General features: G+C 41.0%; 1 protein-coding gene across 1 annotated transcript in view; it reads left to right on the forward strand.

Moving 5' to 3' along the window:
* LOC143178898 (tubulin monoglutamylase TTLL4) overlaps nucleotides 1-18200 on the forward strand; it is a 100788-nt gene that overhangs the window by 22625 nt on the left and 59963 nt on the right. The gene's annotated exons all lie outside the window — the stretch shown is intronic.

Genomic DNA, 18200 nt, shown 5'->3' on the forward strand with positions numbered 1-18200 from the left:
TTCCCACGTCAGGATCCACGCCGACCATCTGCCGCTTTTCTCCCTCCTCTGATACACTCCGACACTAATCCAACCTACCACCCCGACCTGTACAGTTCTCTTCACCCACCCCCGTGGTCACCCCCTCGCTCGCAGACCCTTCCTCTCGGTGGATCCTTCCTTTCGAAAGGTTCCTCTCCGGTTTCCACCGAGAGAGTAGCCGCCGGGGTTCTTTCGCCTCTTTTACCACGCACAGTTATAGAGGATCAAAAAGGGTGGTTATTTACCCATCTTGGGGGTGGACCAGCTCGAACCTGTTGCGACAGGATTCGACTTGTTACGTGAGTCTACAGGACTGAACTCGTCTTCGAGGTGTAGGGTTTAAAGTTTAGAATAGTTTAATAATATTTAATAAATATTTTGATCATTATTCTATTATTCTACTGGTTTTTCTATTTTGAAGTAATTTATTTTAAATATTTCTAACTAGAAAAGTATTATACATTACCAACATTTTTCTTTTTATAATATTTTTTCAAAGTTTGTTACATTTATTGTGTAATAAGTAAAATTTATTTATGTCGAGGAAGAATTTTTTACAGACAGGTAGTTTGCAAATAATTCAGAAAAATGTTGAAGAAACTCATTCCAGTTTCCTTCAGTTTTTAATATGTCAAAGATATCAAGTTTCTCATTAAAATATTATCTTCTCATCAGTGTTAGAGCCAATCGTTTTTAAAACTGTTCTGAGAATATTCTGGAAGGGATAATTTATCTTGACTTGGACAACTTTTCAAGTTACTTATCGACTGAATTAATTGAATCCGGATCAGCAAGATTGTTCAACACCCTTTCCTGATGTCGTAAGATAGCGACGATCCATGGACTGTTTTCGCATACATGTTTGCAGTATCCGTGAAAGGATTAATTTGTCCAATTAAATGAAACATTCAACGCAAAGAATGCACACTGGCAAGTGGAGTTGGCGACCATTAAATCAACAAGTTGGTACGAGAGGGAAGGAGGGGTCTGTAAGTTATAATAATTAACTCGTGGCAATAATGTTCTCCCTGGTGCATTACCCCACAATGCTCGAAAGATTTAGGGTCGAGTGTCTAGACGCGTCAAGACAGCTATGACACCCCTCGGAGTCATTAACTATGTTACAGGCCTGGTTTTTTTCTCAAAGAATCTCAGAGCTTCGTTCGCATCCCTGCTGGGACCCCTTGCACACCCTCCAGCATGAAGCAGCGTTATAACCGACGATCAAAAAGTATGCTTTTTACCGCGTTTCTGTTCCTTGTTTTTTGCTTACTGCTCTGGCTCCCCTCTGTATCTATCGAATTAATAAGTTTTTCAGAGGGGTCCCTTTTTTCTGACAACCTGTTCGTCTTTCGAATCAGGTGGGGCTCTTCTTCGACCTGTTGATACATTTGGGTTCTTGCCATGCCTAAGAAACAGATACAAATCGTATAACATCATTCATTTATAATAAATTGATGGGGAATAAATGGAATAGTAGTGACGGAGCACTAGATAGTGGTAATTATTAACTCCACAATATTAACCCTTCTAATACCCCAGAGCCAATATATCAGTTTATTCATTCTTAATACAATGAAGATATCTTCACTCTTAAGAAAAATATGTTAGTTTCGATAAAAATGTCCAAAAACGTATATTGTTCAAGGTAGAATTTCTTGACGATACCCGAAAAGTTTAAGCAAGATACTAAGAGGGTTAAAAAATAAATAGCGAATTATTCCTTGCACTTTTCCTTATAAAGAAGCTAGAATGTTGAATAGGTACCTCTAGCAATGTCTTCAGTGTGATCGTACTAGTAAATAACCATAATGTTCTGCAACCTATCTCTACGATTTGTGGATACGCAAGACATTGCTCAGTTTTTTTAAATGTGACAAGTGCAGCACAGGCTGCAAGAACGGTTCTCCTGAAATAACCTGTCGAGGTCGGAAAGAGGGTTCCTGAAGGTCGTAGCAAATCCCGTAGGGGCGCCGATGCATCGGCAGGATCGCTTCGTGGGGTACCGTCTGCTCTCCTCGAGGACAGGTACACCCAGGGTATTTGTTTTCACTTTGTGCTTTGGAACTCCAGTCCGAGGCAGGTGAAGCGGAGGTGCTCATCGGACCTGCAGGAAGAAGGCCCCTGCAGCAGGAAATGATTTTACTTTCATGAAGACACCGCATTCGGCTTCTCTCTGCTCTACGTTGTCGCGATTTGCTTTTTATTTGCGTGCTCGAAGACCTCGGTAAGTTTCGACGGTATTTCGCTTAAGGCTGGAGGATAAGATTAAGGAGAAGATATTGACCTCGTTCAAGTAAGTCGTTTATCTGTTATGATTCTTGTATTTCTCATTCGAATCAGCGAATAAATTATGTTTCCGTAACTTTTACTTCTCACAAGAAAATGAATTTGGATTATTTTCTCACTTATGTATCGAAGCAGAATTTTTATTACGAGTTTTTATTATGAATGAGTACGTTTCAGTTGAGAATTTTGGCCAACTCTTACGTCAAGTCGTAAATAATGTATGGGACGACTAAAACGATACATTTATACGTTGTTTTTGCGATTTTATTTCTGCCGTGAGTTTAAGAATGATCGAAGTACCTACTTGTTACTAGAAATTCATGAAAACTATGTTACTTATCTCTGCACAGAGTATTTTCATTCTATAATATTGCTTCGAAGAGATAAAAGTGACGTTAAACGTCTTGGGCTAACTGGTTCAACTGGAATGATTATTTGTCTGGTATTTCTCTCGTAGAATTTTATTCCTTGAAACGAAGCGTCAAGTATCATTTGTTTTAAAAAAGAAAAAACTAGGAATCAGAACGAATTTAGTTTCGTGATGCGTTTCAGTCCAGATGGAGGATATTAGATTATGCAAATGTCCATGGCTGGACGAACGTTCATCAGATAAAAAGTTGACTCGAGGGCCAACGATTCTGACGTTACTCGTATTAGGTGAACGAAGTGACACGATCTTGATTAAAATGCCATCCACGGAATACCGATTGTATCGGCTTGCGGACGTTTTCGCGGACGTTTTAAATAATAAGCCTGAAATGACTCGGTTATGCATCGTTGCACCATGTCAGACAGTAGCTCAGGGCGGAATGAAGGCGATTCGATTGTGTTTTGTTGTCAGTTCAGTTTTCTTGACTGCTGCTTCGCGTGAGGATCAAGTCGTATTTTATTTGCAATTCTTGCCGAGTCGAGGATTGAAACTGAATAAAATTGTATAAGCCCTACTAACTTGATCGAAGGTTTCCACAAACGTTGTTCGAGCTTATAATCAAGAATTCAGATATTCTGAGCTTTCCAAGTAAATAACTTTCAGATACTTCGATAGACTAAGTCTGCTTCTCCCTTGTAAAAACGTGATAGATTTCTTCATTCTACATTTTCCTTTTGACGTTGTATCATCTAGACCCCATTGGTGAAAACGAAATCTTCGGATGATACCCAAACGCCAAGGATAAACGATAACACGCTTTTTCACGAGTTTTTCATTAGCATATAAATAATATTGTAATAAAAGGGAGGGGATTGTTCTTTTCGCGGTCCTCAGCTCTGAGTAAAAGAGGAAAAGAAAGAAAGAGGAGAAGCCGAGTCTAAAACAGTAGTAGTGACCCCCGGGGCTGTGCAAGTCCAAACAAGAAGTCCTTTCTGACGTCACCGGCAGGTGCACACAGTAGGCTGTCCTACTCTCCTCGTGCTCTTCCTCTCTCCTTTGCCTCTACCCTCTCGTTTCACCCTCACGTTCTCCTCCAGTTGTCCCTCTCGCGCTCGACCGTGTAATCGTACTGATTTCATGATCGAGATACCAGCTCCCCTCTTCTCGCCACGGATTTGCTTACCTGCTTACATGACGTCGCCTGTTTACGTGTTTGTTTTACGATAGAGGGAATGAACGCTGGATGTTTCTTGCTTGGACCATGGATTAAAGTAATATCTATGTGCCCTGTTGATTCCTTTTACGAAATCATTTAGGTATAGGTCGAACTGTCTCGAGAGGAATTCTCTAGGTTCTGTCATTTTAATGGATAAAATATTTAATCTATTTTTGTGATAAAAACTGGAGTTATTGGAAGAAGATTTACAGTTGTTAGAGTACTTTAACATTGTCCATACGAAACTTGAGAATTTTGTTTGTCTAGGTCTTCGTTCTTGTTCTCTTAGTTTGCCATACTTTTTTTTTTCTTTTTTTCATCTTTATCGTGGCCGATCGATAAGCTGGACATGGACAATATCAGGCTTTTCCGTCTCCCCTGGTTTCCGTGGTGCATGAATCCTTTATAGGACCCAACTGCGGCTGTCCAGCCTTGAAAGCCACACAGAATCCTTTGTCCCCTGAGCCGGTCCAGAGAATTTCCAGGGTACAATAATAAGGGTCGCCTGTAGGACCTCGACACGGACCCTTTCGGTCCTTTTTCAAAGGTTGAACCGGCCCCAGAGAAAGGGGGATGCAATATTATTCAAAATCACGAAATTCTCCGATGGAATTTCGTTATTTTCAGGTCTATTCAGGTCCTTAGATGCATATCTTTATATGGTTGAATAGGCCACCGTACGGGGTAAGAACAGCGTTTGTTCGTGTTTCCCTTTCGAACGGCATCCCCCGCACACACCGAATCGAACCTGTGAATTCCAGGTAAAAAAGGGTCAAACCTGCAAGAAGGGCACACGTGCATCGTAGGGTACGCGTGTGTGTGGATCTTTCTATCGAACGCAATCGTGAAGGAAAATTTCGATCGCACTGGGGCGAATGGACGAGTCACAGTGAAAGAGGTTCTCTAGGATTCCCCTTTAAGGGTTGCTCGTCTAACTTCCGATACTCTTTTCTGCTCCAGGCTCTCACTGAAATGCATGGTGCTCGTCCATTCGTTCCAAAGAAAATGCATTTTTCGCAGCTGCTGAAATCGACATGTGCAGCGTTTCTTTTCCTGTTTTCTGGAAAAGACCAGGTGCGATTACACGTGTGTTCGATTAAACATCGAACGGCTGCAAACGCTACGTTATCGCTACGTGATTGGAACATACTTTTAGTCGTGTCTCATTGCACTTGTCGCGCGGTAGCGCTTTGCCCAGTGATTCTTTTGTCCCTTGGTCCTGTTCCCTTCACAGGTGAACCCTTTCGTCGGCGAAACCCTTTCCCCTATTGTTATCGAGTTTCCGCTAACCCTTTCAAAAGGATCCAGGTAAAGGGTTGGAGATTTGGGTTAGGAGATCACTGTGGGCGAGGTGATCTTGTTAACGGTGCAGGCAACGCAATGTTGCGTTTGTTCTTTGGTACTTTTTGTTTAGAGCAACAGGTAGTTATAGCAGTTAGAATTTATCTCTTAACATCTCGGATAAGAAGAGGTTTATAGAGAATGTTCAATATGCATTTTCAGAAAATGGAAACAGATGTTCATAATTGATTATTCGATTAGTGAGTTGAAGAATAGTACAAGTCCAAAAACCACACTTTGAGATATTTAATCCCAACGTGCAGTTTTGTGCAATTTACATATCTAGATTTAAGATTCACATATCTAGATCTCAATATCAAGGTGAACTAGATACAGTCTTGAGATTATATGAAAATGGCAAATTTTGGATTTGTACTGTGTATTATCACTGAAGTAATCTTATATCTTTCAAATTTGTTGGATTCGAGGAAATCACTTGCGTGTGAGAAACTGGATCGTATTCTTAAGAAGTTCCATGGCAGGTCAGTCACGTTCTTTCTGGCCAATTTCAAAAGATCCATTTTTCGCAGTGGATTACGTCAGCCTAAGGCGCCTTCAGATAGCGTTTCCAATTGAGCTGCTTTTCAACGGCGGTGCAAGTTCGAACCTGCACCTAGTATTCAGTTCACTGCGAGGCGAGACAGTTCAGTCTGGGCATAGATCACAGGCAACGCATCTTGTTCTGAAATCTTTAGTCTGCCGGATGCAAGGATTCTGTGGACCTGCCGCGTCGGTTGAAAAGCAAATCAAACGTGGGTGGGTCAGAAGTCTGAAGAAAAATTTTGAAAGGTAGAGGTACTAAAACGCCAGCGCGATGCAACGCCACGTACCATGATTCACGTTAATATTTGGGCATCACAGTGTTTGACAGTTTGTTGCTGCATGTCTTCGTCTTCGACAATGGTAACTAATCGATGATAACAAACTAACTAAAATTTTATTCATATACATAAAGTTCTACTGTATTCAAAATTCTTGATTAGATTCACACTATACTGTTATTCAAACATATTAAATAAATAAGTAAACCTATATTTTTACTAACTACAATAGGTATTTTAATATAGTAAAACACAATTAGGTTTGTTATAAGCAAGATATACAGTAATAAATTCTTAAGTTCGAAAACTAAATCACTGCACTTCTAAACAGCGTTTGTAAACTGACGAAAATACAATATGTGAATGCTAAAATGATTAGCATTGTATCCGATGGTCTGACGAGTATATTTGCGATGCACATAAATGAACGATTAAATTGAAACGTGAATCGCCTAATTCCATCAGTCAACACGAATTCAAGCCAAGTATCAAGCAACACTCTAAATCCTAAATTCGTGTGGCCAATCCTATTTTTCAACATTCGACTTTGTCGATACAGTGAACTAGAAAGTCAACAGAGACTCGTCCCTCATCGATGATAGAGTTAAATGATCCTAACATTAAACATTACTCGGTACACCAAAATCGAGAGTCTAGGCAAACGTCTTCGGAGGGTTTACGCATACCCGCAGAGCTCTCCGTAACGATTGTCAGCTGAGAATAGTGAAAGACGCATGGAACTGGCGGATACGTCGTAGAACCGAAGATCCGTTTCTATTTAGTCGGTCCCATTATGCTCGTAAAGTAAACAGAACCTCACGAGTCTTGCACCTATGTAAACACAAGGCCCCGATGAAACGCCCAGGCACAGTCGATCCATCGATGCGAGATTCATTGACGTGCCCGTAAAAAAGAGGCTGGGGAGGATTTTGAAAAGGACGAATAGGAAACGCAGAAACCGGTCGCCGTGGCGAGGGTGATGTACGCTTCGGTACATTGAAGGTCGTAGAACCATGAATCTACCTCCAGGGCACGGATCCATTCTTAAAGGATTATCGTTATAAATTATACATTTCCCTCCTTCCCCTACTGATGTCCTTCCGCGTCCTGTCGGATGACCGGTAGCAGCTTAGAGATTTCTATCGTTGGATTAACGCGGACCGTGTCATCGCAGTATCCTGTCTATTCGATTTCATTCTCCATTTCTTGCCGAACAATGAAACTCGCGATCGACCCTTTTCGGCTGTGCATCGTTTTTCTTTTTCACCGCTATTTTAGTTTTCTCCTTGATTTCTCGAAGCCATTTCAAGAAAGCTGCCTGCCGTGCATTGAGTGCATATCTTGCCACTGAAACGGTTAATCCTTATACTGTGCTCGGGTTAGCATGGTCCGAAATGTAATTTAATTTTGACTAGTCTTCAGGAAAAAATTGAATCTATATAAAATTCAGTAGCTTTTAGTAAAAGTGATTGAAGATTAAATCTCCGTAAAATTGCACGTAATGGTACCTGTTTTATTGAAAACAAAATTTGCTATAGTAATATGGGATAATTATATGAACAAGATATGAGAATTAAATTTACAATTGATTCATTGGAAATGAATCGCTTTTTTTCTTTTTTGGGTAACTTTATCATGTCTGACAAAAACTGTGCTCATTTCACTTACGCTTGCCATAGAAGGAAGCATTTAGAATATATAAATTTTGAATTAGAAAATATTATTGCATCCTTGCTTTCTATACGCGTCATGCTATATTTTTCGATTTCTCATCGGTCCAAACGAACCTTCGCGACACCATCTACGTTGCAAAGAACATCATTGAAGCGTCAGGCCCACAGAACGCCCGATACGTCCCCCTATTCGATTCTCTCGTTGACTTCGCCACTTTTAAGGGCCGCCGCCCAGTTCCTCCTTCTTCGAAGCTTTCGCGATAACAATTATTTCAAACCAGCCGGCGTCTACATTCACGTTTCCGTGGATGCGACGTTCAGATGGGTCCATCAAGTCACAATGACTTTTTACAAGAGCGAAGCAGAATTGTCGGGCAGTTTCGGTTCTCTTTCCTCTCAATTTTTTCCCTTCCTTTCCATGCACAATATGAACGCTAGAAGAAACTGTTTGATGGGTTTTTCTGGGCTCTCGATCCTTTTCTCGAGCAGGAAAGGTCTTGTGGGCGGAGCGGTCTGCCAAGGAAAGACCTCGTACAAGCGGGGATCCCGAAGCTCTCTGACCAGCAGGATAAGGAACCCTCAAAGGGCCTGAAATCGAACACGTGCAAGAGTGACTCAGAAAGACGACCGCACGGAGGAACGAAGGCTATGATAGAGTACAGGAGGCGAACTTGGGGGACCCATACGCAGGCCTCTGAAGATTTCTGTACCAGATAGCGATGCCCTTCCAGCGCTACGCTCTCGTGTTTTCGACGCGACAAGTTCTTGAAATATTTCCCTAGTGACGACACTGCTCTATCCCCATCCTTCAAAATAATTGCCGTGATTTCTTCCAGATGAGCGTAGGCTACTAATTTGGTTTAAAAAGTGTAACTACTCGTTCCCATTACCAATATTAACTTACTGTTGAACAAAACACTAATTGCCATTCAATCACGTGGCTAGAACTTGCGTAACGGATTACCATAAAGTCCACCTTTTTCTGAGCTCTCTTCCAAAAGGTAGCGCCTTCGCAAACAGGGAAGTTGCAGCATACAACGTTCAACTGAACTAAAGAAAGCAGAAGGGGACTGACTGTTAGGAAGAATACGAGAAGGAGCAGTAAGTGCCCTGTCGTCACGGAATATTAGGGCGGTATTTGTCGATTCCCAAAGGCGAAGTAGGTGCGACAAAAGTCGCTTGCCGCCTCTTCTAAATGCTACTGTAGGAAGGATCGAAGGGCCAAAAAAGAAGGCAGAAGAAGACGAGGCGTCAAAAGAAAGAAGCCAGCGTATATAGAGGTACGAAGAAAAGGAAGGGAACGAAGCTCGAAATCGGCGTATCGGCTGATTTCAAAGGGAGAAACGGCCGAAGAAACGACCGGTCTAACACGGCGGAACGGGTGGTCCCATTCGTGGAGAGTCGCGCTACCGAGGCTGCTTTTTCTCCCCTTTGAGCGGCACTTCGTGCCACGTTCTGACGGCTGTGCTGCCTCGAACCCGCGGAAATCACCGTGACGCGATCGTCTTTTCGATGCTCGCAGATTTTTTCAACCGGCGTTTCATTCCTCCTCGTTCACGAACGCGCACGTCGATTCCTGGCACAATGCGCTGCTTCGAAGATAAATCCCCCGAGTGAGTTCTACGAGGCCGTGGAGAATCGTGCGACGTCGTACAGCTGGCTGCGCGGCTTTCGTTCGATTCGTCGCGGAAAACAGCCACGAAAATTCTGCGGCGACACCGTGTCTAGTCTCCGTGGAAAATTATTTCGATCTAGAACCGAAGCCGAGTAATTTTCTTATTTCATCTCTAGTGTACGCTCGTTCAGAGCTGATCGAGAAGTACCGAGGCGAATTAGATGGGTTTAGAGTACCATCGCGTCTTGTTACAGGGTCACGGATTATTTTCGGGGCAACGACAGATTCGTCAATTTCCACTGATTCAGGAGTTCTGGCAATTACTTTTGTTGCCAGTAATTTCAAGGTTTGCATACTGCTGAATGAGTAGCCTGTTAGTCTTGATTCATGAAGGATTAATATGATAAAGGATGTCTGTCCAAAACAAGTTAGATCACTTCACAAATGAGAGTTGAGACTCGTATTTTAAGCTAATATAAATTAAAATCTATCAATTTTGTATAAAGTACACGGAGAGGAGTAGATAAATCCAAGGAACACGAATCTGGTATTACCTCTGAAATCTAGTCCCTACTAGTCATCTATTGTGCGAATTTGTTGATGCTTTTACTTTGGTGGAACACCTCGTCACGTGTCGAATGATGTTTCTAAATCCACACCTCGGGGTAGTCTCTTTGTAAATTGTATCGTTAAATTTGCCTGGTGGCGCGTGAAGATCGGCGAGGGTAGGGCTCATGTTTTCCAAATAGCCATTCTGTTACGCTTGCAAGGGCTCAGTTCAGGCATTTCGACGGGGCGCATAATCGGCTCTTGATCTCCGATTCAGCCGTACCTAAGGATTCAGATCTGGAATAAGAGATCGTCTTTAAGGGGGTTAAGAAGCATCCTATGCATGAACGATTTTTCTGTCGCGTCCTTGTACAATTCCACGTACACAGCTTTCGGAATTCAGCAAAACGTGCAAAAGCCCTGGATTAACTACGTACCTTTTCAATACTGTATGAAGATTTTCGTGTTGGGCTCCCTTAAAGCAGTTTAAACTGGGTCACGTGTTGTGATCACAATATACTTATGGAAGCGTAATACTTGAATTTATACATTGACACGTATTGTGATATTGAATTCTATTAGAGGTGCAGCTGAAAGGGTGATACAAGTTTTCCTTGTGCGAAAATAAATTCAGAGTAAAATTTTTTGATCTGGGCATTTTCGACGAATTCTTTCTTAGCTATGTAAGTGCATACTTATCAAAGTACCTAATCGTTTTTCAGCTATATCCACACAAAATTTTAAAATTCAATTTTCTCGAAAAGTAAAAAATTTTATTTTACGTTTTTGGATTATTTTCACATACGGAATTACCCACTGTTCAATTGTACCATCCTTTTGGCCACGCCTTGTATAACCTAAAATATATTATGTAAATACCGCTTTATTATTTTAGCTCCAACATTTTAGCTTCAGAACATATCTGACACTTATCAGAAATAAATATGCAGAATCTTGGTTGTAAGAAAATATTCAAATAAGTTGAATCACCAATTGCTGCAAGCTACTTCGTATGCAAAGAGGGTGCCAAGTAATAAACGATACATTTTCGAATGTCAAAAATCCCGATGATTCGAAGTAGGTTTATGATTACGACGCGACAGTGGTATGGGATTCTTCATGCGGAATGCAACAAGGCGAAAGGAATGTGTCGTCGCCCCATAAAAGAAGAATAAGCGGACCAGAAGGGAGACGAGAAAAAGTTATAAAACGTGAAGAAAATAAGATAATGCATAATAGATTACATTTTCTAAATATGACAATAATTATAGAGTAGACGTTCTATCGTGATATTTAAGGGTAATTTAATATATACTACGCAACAGGGACAGATTGTAGACAGATTCAACAATACGTATTACACGATATGGGGTTTCCTTTGTATAGCATTTTTAGAGACACGAACACATTTGAGACCTTCTCCGCGTCACGTTTGAGTAAATGTTCACATTTTGGTGTTATCCTTTCACGGCGGCAATATTCATTTGAAACCCTGTTTCTCGAAGACAATAATAAATAACACAGCAATTACACTGCAGGTATTGAAGACAGACACATCGTATAAATTATCCATGGCATTCATTGAACGCTTTCATGAGAAACGCAATATCGGCTCGAATATAGGGGGCCTTTGGAGAAGATCGAACACCTGCACCCTCTCGTCGGACTTAGTTAGCCCTGATCCCGCATGCGATCCTGGATCCTTTCTCTCGGTTGCCAAGGGCAGATCTCCGCCCACAAGTTCGTGGAGGCCCCATAGAAATCGTGCAGCGGTCCCAATTTACGAGCTCCCCGTCTTTTTCCTATTCCCTCTCTCCGCCTCCCGTTCTCCTCCCGCAACGCGGAAAAGACGAGGTTACCGTTTGAAACTAATTTGACTCATTTCGGGGCCGAGGTCCACCCGCCGGAAGCAGTTTTTCGGACGAAAGCTTGAGGGGTCGCTTAAGATTCTGAGCAGGTCCCGGACCCATTGTCAATTAGCGGTCTGGACCGTTAAATGACGTGACTTAGCTTCATTTTCTTCATAACTCTCTAATTTACTCTCCATGTGGGTGTCCCTAGGATCGTTTTGTGTAATATAATTAGGTACGATATAGCTTTTTGAAAAAATTATACCCTTAATTGTGATTAACCCCTTGAGGGGAGTGAGCACTTTCTCGAGTTCGAGAACAGTTTTCTTGATTCCTTGAAAATGTCATATATCATTTTTATTTGGAAGTAAACTAAGGATAATACTTCGCTTGTTTATATATTGTAAAGACGAATCGAGAGTGTTATATTCAACAAATGACGCACCGTATAACTGATTTGTGACGGTCCATATACTCACTCTCCCCGTTTAAGGGATTAAATACTCTCTCCTGCGGATAAGTAGTGATAAATTTAGCCTGGATGTTAAGAGAAAAATGAAGTATGCTTTATTAAAAAATATATAATACTCGTAGAAAACATAAATCAGCTGTATGGAGGTCAAATACAGAAAAAACAAACTGAAACTTCATTTCAAAGAAATTTAATCTTAGATACGATTTTATGGCAGTAACTATCGTCTATGATATAAATTTTTTTAAACTAAAAGTAGACATTTTTTACCATTACGCGCATCGATAGCAAGCTATCTAGAGCTTCGAGACTGTCAAGAGATCATGTGGCAACGTGTTCGTTAACGCACTTCTCGATAGTCGAGCACTTCGACGCTTGTCTGATGTTTCGTCAAGGGTGAAATGCATTTTCGAGGGGAGAAAACAGTCGGGTGACGTTATCCAGGTTACTGGGCGCTTTTAAAATGCTGTTTTACGCTTCCCCAAACTTAACACACGACACTTTCTATCTAAATAAGTGGGTCCCTGGAGAAGCGAAGCAGAATCTGCTTTCACTATCTTCGGCCAAGTGAGACATCGAGGTCCTTCTTGGCAAGGAGATTTTAACGCCTGGGGACGTTTATGGGCGAGATTACCTTGGAAGGTGAAGGGCGGCCTGTTTTCAAGCCCCAAAGGGCCGAGGCGTTACTGCGAGCACAGGCGCCTTATAACGACACTTGATCGTCCTTCCACTTCTTCACCAGTGGAATCAGTTCGAGTATTTGGTCTTCTATTCCCGTTCAAGTCTGACATTATAAAAAAACAAGTGGTAGGCGATAAACAGGGATACTTTTAATCCTTATATGTGCAACCTAATTCCCAGGTTTTTTTTGAAACTCAGTTATTTGAAATTTCAAGCATAAATCTTTTTGTAAAATATGAATCGACGCAATAGTGTGCAAAGAATGAGGATCTGAAACGCTTGTTAATATTTCACAAGAATATAAAATATTAATGCAAGGAAGTTCACAAATGAGTACTCGGAACAAGGATATTTAACAGAAGATGCAATGTTTTGTTACTTGTAATAATTCTTCCCAAGAATGCGCAATCATGACAATTCGACAAGAGAAGGAGAATCGATTCTTTATGGAAGTTAGAAGTTCTTTTCGAACAGTCTCCTGTGGCAGGCAGTTGGGATACCTGGAACAATAATTGCCGCCAAATATTTTCATCCCCGTCGACATCTTTGTGAAACTGACCACCTCGTGGCACACCATTTCACAACTAGTCAAAGAAAGAGTCTCGCTGGCCAAACTAGCCGTTTACTTCACGCACGATGTGGACCATTCAGTGGCCCAGTTGGATTAAAAATGACCAATCCGCGCGTCCTTCGCCTACACGACGACCTTCTTTTCTTTCGCGCATGTTCTTACAGCGTGAGCAGATGACTCGCCATGGAGACTTTGGGTCTTGATTTCATTGTGCTCCTTCTTTTCGATCCTTTCCGCTCACTGCACTGTGTCAGCCAGTTTGTAGGTTGCTCGGCGGGGGCGATTACTTGTATCGAGGGTTGCTGTCGACCTGAATTCACGGGGACTCACATCAATGCCTTTACACAGGCAAAATGAATCGTATATCATTCGATTTGATTGTTACAAGGCATCGAAGGCATTGATATTGAAGCATTTAATTTTGTAATCATAGCTCACTAGCAACGCGAAGTACAACGTTATAAAATTGTAAAGAAAGGCTTAAGATGTTGAGTCACGAAGAAGAAAAAGGTATGAACGTGAAACTGGATATTGCAGGCCACGGATAATTCTGGATCTCCCACTAATCGTTCTTAAACGCAACAAACGGGCGGATGGCTGATATTCGAGGGAAATGCATTGCTGGATATAAATTCCAGGAGACAACAAAGGGAAGCCAGGGACGACTTGAGGAACCGAAACATTTGACTGCGCCCCCCTCGAGCCCCGTTTACACCCTCGGGACAAACCCAAACAGGAGACAAGGCGGTCCAGAATCCTACGGGTAACCATAACAACGACCGTGGGCTGCCACAATGGGGAGCAGGCAGCGCTGTTGGCCCATAGGCTCAATAGATTTTTCGCGAGGTCGAGCAAACACAAGCAAACATAGGGGCGTCTCGTTCCTCTTCTCCTCTTTACGAAGTCTCAACGAACCCTCCTTCGCTCCTACGTTGAGGAGTCACTCATTGTGCCCATCCACAGGAAGCACTGACAACTATTTCACTCGCGAACACGTGTATAGCTGGAAATCTATTTAACCGGTGATGAATAAGGAGCCATTGGACAAATGACGAGCTAAATGCGCTCTTCCTTGCCGTTGTGCCACTTTCCAGAAAGCGAGGGATGATTTAATCAAGGAAATCTTCACGTATTGTCCATCGATAGAGATCCTTATCTTATGTTTAAGCGTGACAGCGAAAATAGGTAGTGAATAAAAAATTACAATGTTTAAACATATCTTAATTCTTTAAATAATTCAGGTTATTATCTGCAGTGTTTAAGGGGGCATTCCACTTGGAGGGGTCGATTTTGGGCAATTTTTGAAATAAAGAATTGTTATACAATTACAGGCCACAAGTTTTAATGGGTTGAGCGCAATAAAGCTTGAGCGGCAGCCTTGTATCCAAATCACTATAGGAATTTGTCCAACATTAGTTCCGCTGCTGATCCTGTGAATCGTTTATCACAACTGCAGAGTTCTTATGGACCATGTAAAAATTCAGCCACCGCGAGATCTTGGAGAGAGCTCCACGAAGGACAAAAGCGAAAAGAATTAAGTCTGAGTTGTGCAACATTTCCTGCCCAGCGGCATCCGAGTGGTCCTAGTATCAAAAACGAAGAAAGAAAGGGAGCATAGAAGTAAGAAGATTATCGGAAAAAATTATAGTAATCTGAGAGGAGGATTGAAACGGTCTGGTCTGCTTAGAAGCGCTATCTTTTTCTACACCTTCTTCCGTTTCGTGCGACAACGGAGAGAGTTGCAGGTGTGACCATGGATAATATTACCCAGCTAAAAAAAGGGGGGGGGCCCAGATAGGTGTAAGAGTGGTAGCAAGGCTAATGCGTGAATCTACGGTGTTTTTAGGGCAGATTAGAAAGAACCTGGATTAGGGTTGGCGCAACAGGTGGACCTCTGCCTTTGATTTCCGTAGGTACTTTGCTTCTTTTTTTTTTTTTTTTTTATCGATCGTAAGGTCCTGCTAGGTAACAACAGATTGGCTCGGAAATTGAGACGGATCCCTTTCAAATTGAAATTCAATATTATGAATGAACTTCATGACCATTATTTTCTTTTTAAAGGTTTGTTACGATTTGGATCTAATATGTTCGATTAAATTATATTTGTTATTAACTCTACATCCTTTCATAAATTCTTAGACTGTTAACAACTGTTCGATAAATGTAATGTTCTTTGGTTTGCAGGGATACGGTAAAAAATAATACTAAAATCTTTGAAATTTCGTTTTATTATCATTCAGAAAAAATTGAAGAAAAAGACAAATGCAGGAAAACAGTAGATTTAAACTTACATTTACACAGGAAATTGCAATATTACCATAACATTTTTTCTATATAAGTGACCTTCAGAATTGTACTGCGTGCAGCACGGCTTGAAATCCGAACGCAATCGTCCCACCCGTAAATTCATCTGGAATATCCAGTTTCATCGTTAAAAACTTAAATTGGGAGAAACCTTTCCGTTCTCAAATTGCGATAGGCAGGTAAATATCACGTTTCAAGGGTTATTAATCAGACGAAACCTCACATCGTAACCCTGTGAAACTCAACTCGCAATTTATTGCATCGAATTCTTGTCTGTGCGCGTCCACGCTGCAATGCATTGCGCGTGCACCCCTATCGACATTGCATTTAAAAATACAGAGAGGACAGAAGGGTATATTCAGTACAGATTATAAAGTCTAAAAAAGCGTTCTGTGAAAACTAGCGTAAATGTAAAAACTGAAAATTTTGTTTTTTGTTACAAAAAAAAAAAATATCTCAAATTTAACATTTATTCTACTTTCCACAAGAACACTTCAATTGTAAAAAGTCAATTTCAGAACTGAATGAAAGTATCATAATTATTTGACATGAAGTGACTGGATGACATTTTATATTATTCACCAATATATAAAGTATTGTTAATTACTCCAGATAATGACACTATAATTTCCTGCAGTAATGTTCACACGGCCCGTATAAGGAAGTACAGGATCTGTTATAACATCAGGTGGTTCGTGTTTCGCTTATATACTTCACTTGATTAACTTTGGGTTATGCAAAGCTTTCCTTTCTCAGTTTTCTTATTTACACTTAGTCGTTCAGAAGTCTCCATTCAATACTGATGTCATTCACCATACATCGGATACAAAAATGAATGGCAGTAGAAAAAAATATGTACGTTGTATTTGATTAGATTTTATTTCTGAACTCTAGAGCTGAAGTGTATTAACTCATACAGGAAACAAGTGAACTTAATACACTCTGGCTCTGGGACCAGATTTCTAAAATGTAAGAAGATTGTTTAAAATTCACTAAATACATAGGCAAAAGACAGTATAAAGTTATGTAGTTGTTTGTTATTCGATTGCTAATAATTCTTTAAAACTTGAATTCCATTTACATTAATTCACAGAAGGTTGAACCATTAAGAATAAAAGAATCGCTAGAAAACAATTGCTTAGAAGTATTACAATAATTACTATTATAATTAGTAGTAATTCCATTGTAGTAAAAAAAAAATACATAATCTCTGTAGCAAAAAATGTAATCACACGATCGTATGTCAATTGGGAATAATTATGTACACGAGAGAAGTCGGTGAAGAGAGCCGGAAGTGGTCACTCGAAACCAGTAACGTTTGACTGGAAGACAAGGCTCTCTCTCAACAGTTTCCAGGCATGTGCGCAAAATTTCAGTGCCTCGAGGAAAAAGCGTTCCACGTCCGTAATGCGAGACACACACACGTGGTTGAAAATTGAAACTGCTTCGTCTCTTCTTTTCGGGCCTCTTTCATCACTCTTGAGAAACACTAACGATGGATACTTGCGACCCCATTGAGGAAAGGACTTCTCGACCTTGGTTCTCGAATAACTACATATGTTTATTTTATATATTCAGTTACCGTAAATCTAGAACAGATCACGCTGTTTGTATCAGTAATCTAGTAATCTTCGAAACGAGGTTATCACAGCACGTTTAGAGATAATGCACTTTTGTCAGTGTGACTTGTGACAAAGATACCAGAACTGGAGACCTCCATTTCGGTTTGGAAAGCAACCGTGTTCTTCGCAAAAGTGGTCAGAAGTGCCCTCGACGCTCTCCAAGGTCTTGGTGCGCAAAGTTACAAATATTTCTATCATTCAGCCGCTTGATACAATACCTGATGACTGACAATAGGCCCTTAGATTCGTGAGTTTAGTGGTTCGCCTCTCGGCTGCCAGCATAGTCGTAATTTCCGTCTAAGAAGATTCTATACACGATAGAATGTCTTTGCAAAGTTGCTGGTAGCAAGCTACTACGCCAATGGCCTATTATCCACTTAGTATAGATTTCTACAAGCCCTCGATGTATATGGGTGTGCTCTAAGTATTCCTTCTGGTCTCGTTTCCTCTTTTCTTTATTTTCTATGGGGGGTTTTCTTTCGTTAGATTTACGATTTCTCGTGCACGTGTTCACAAAAGGGCTTTGAGAAGAAGATTCCCCGACTCGCCCTCGAAAAAGCGAGAGGACTAGTCGTGAAGGATGCGTAGCCGAGTACAAGGGACCGATCCTTCCCTTTTCTTCCGTAAGAATTGTCCAGAATACGTGGGAGGGTGACTGTAGAAAAAAAGCTCGCCTCTGCTCGCCGCACTGAACGATTGCCATAAAATGCAAGAAAAATCGACACATATATACATGTACACATATATATATATCCAAAGAATAACGGAACGTAAAAATGCTATTTTTAGTTAAATTAAAATAAGT

This window comes from Calliopsis andreniformis, chromosome 5 (assembly GCF_051401765.1).
Source record: "Calliopsis andreniformis isolate RMS-2024a chromosome 5, iyCalAndr_principal, whole genome shotgun sequence".
Classification (NCBI taxonomy): domain Eukaryota; kingdom Metazoa; phylum Arthropoda; class Insecta; order Hymenoptera; family Andrenidae; genus Calliopsis; species Calliopsis andreniformis.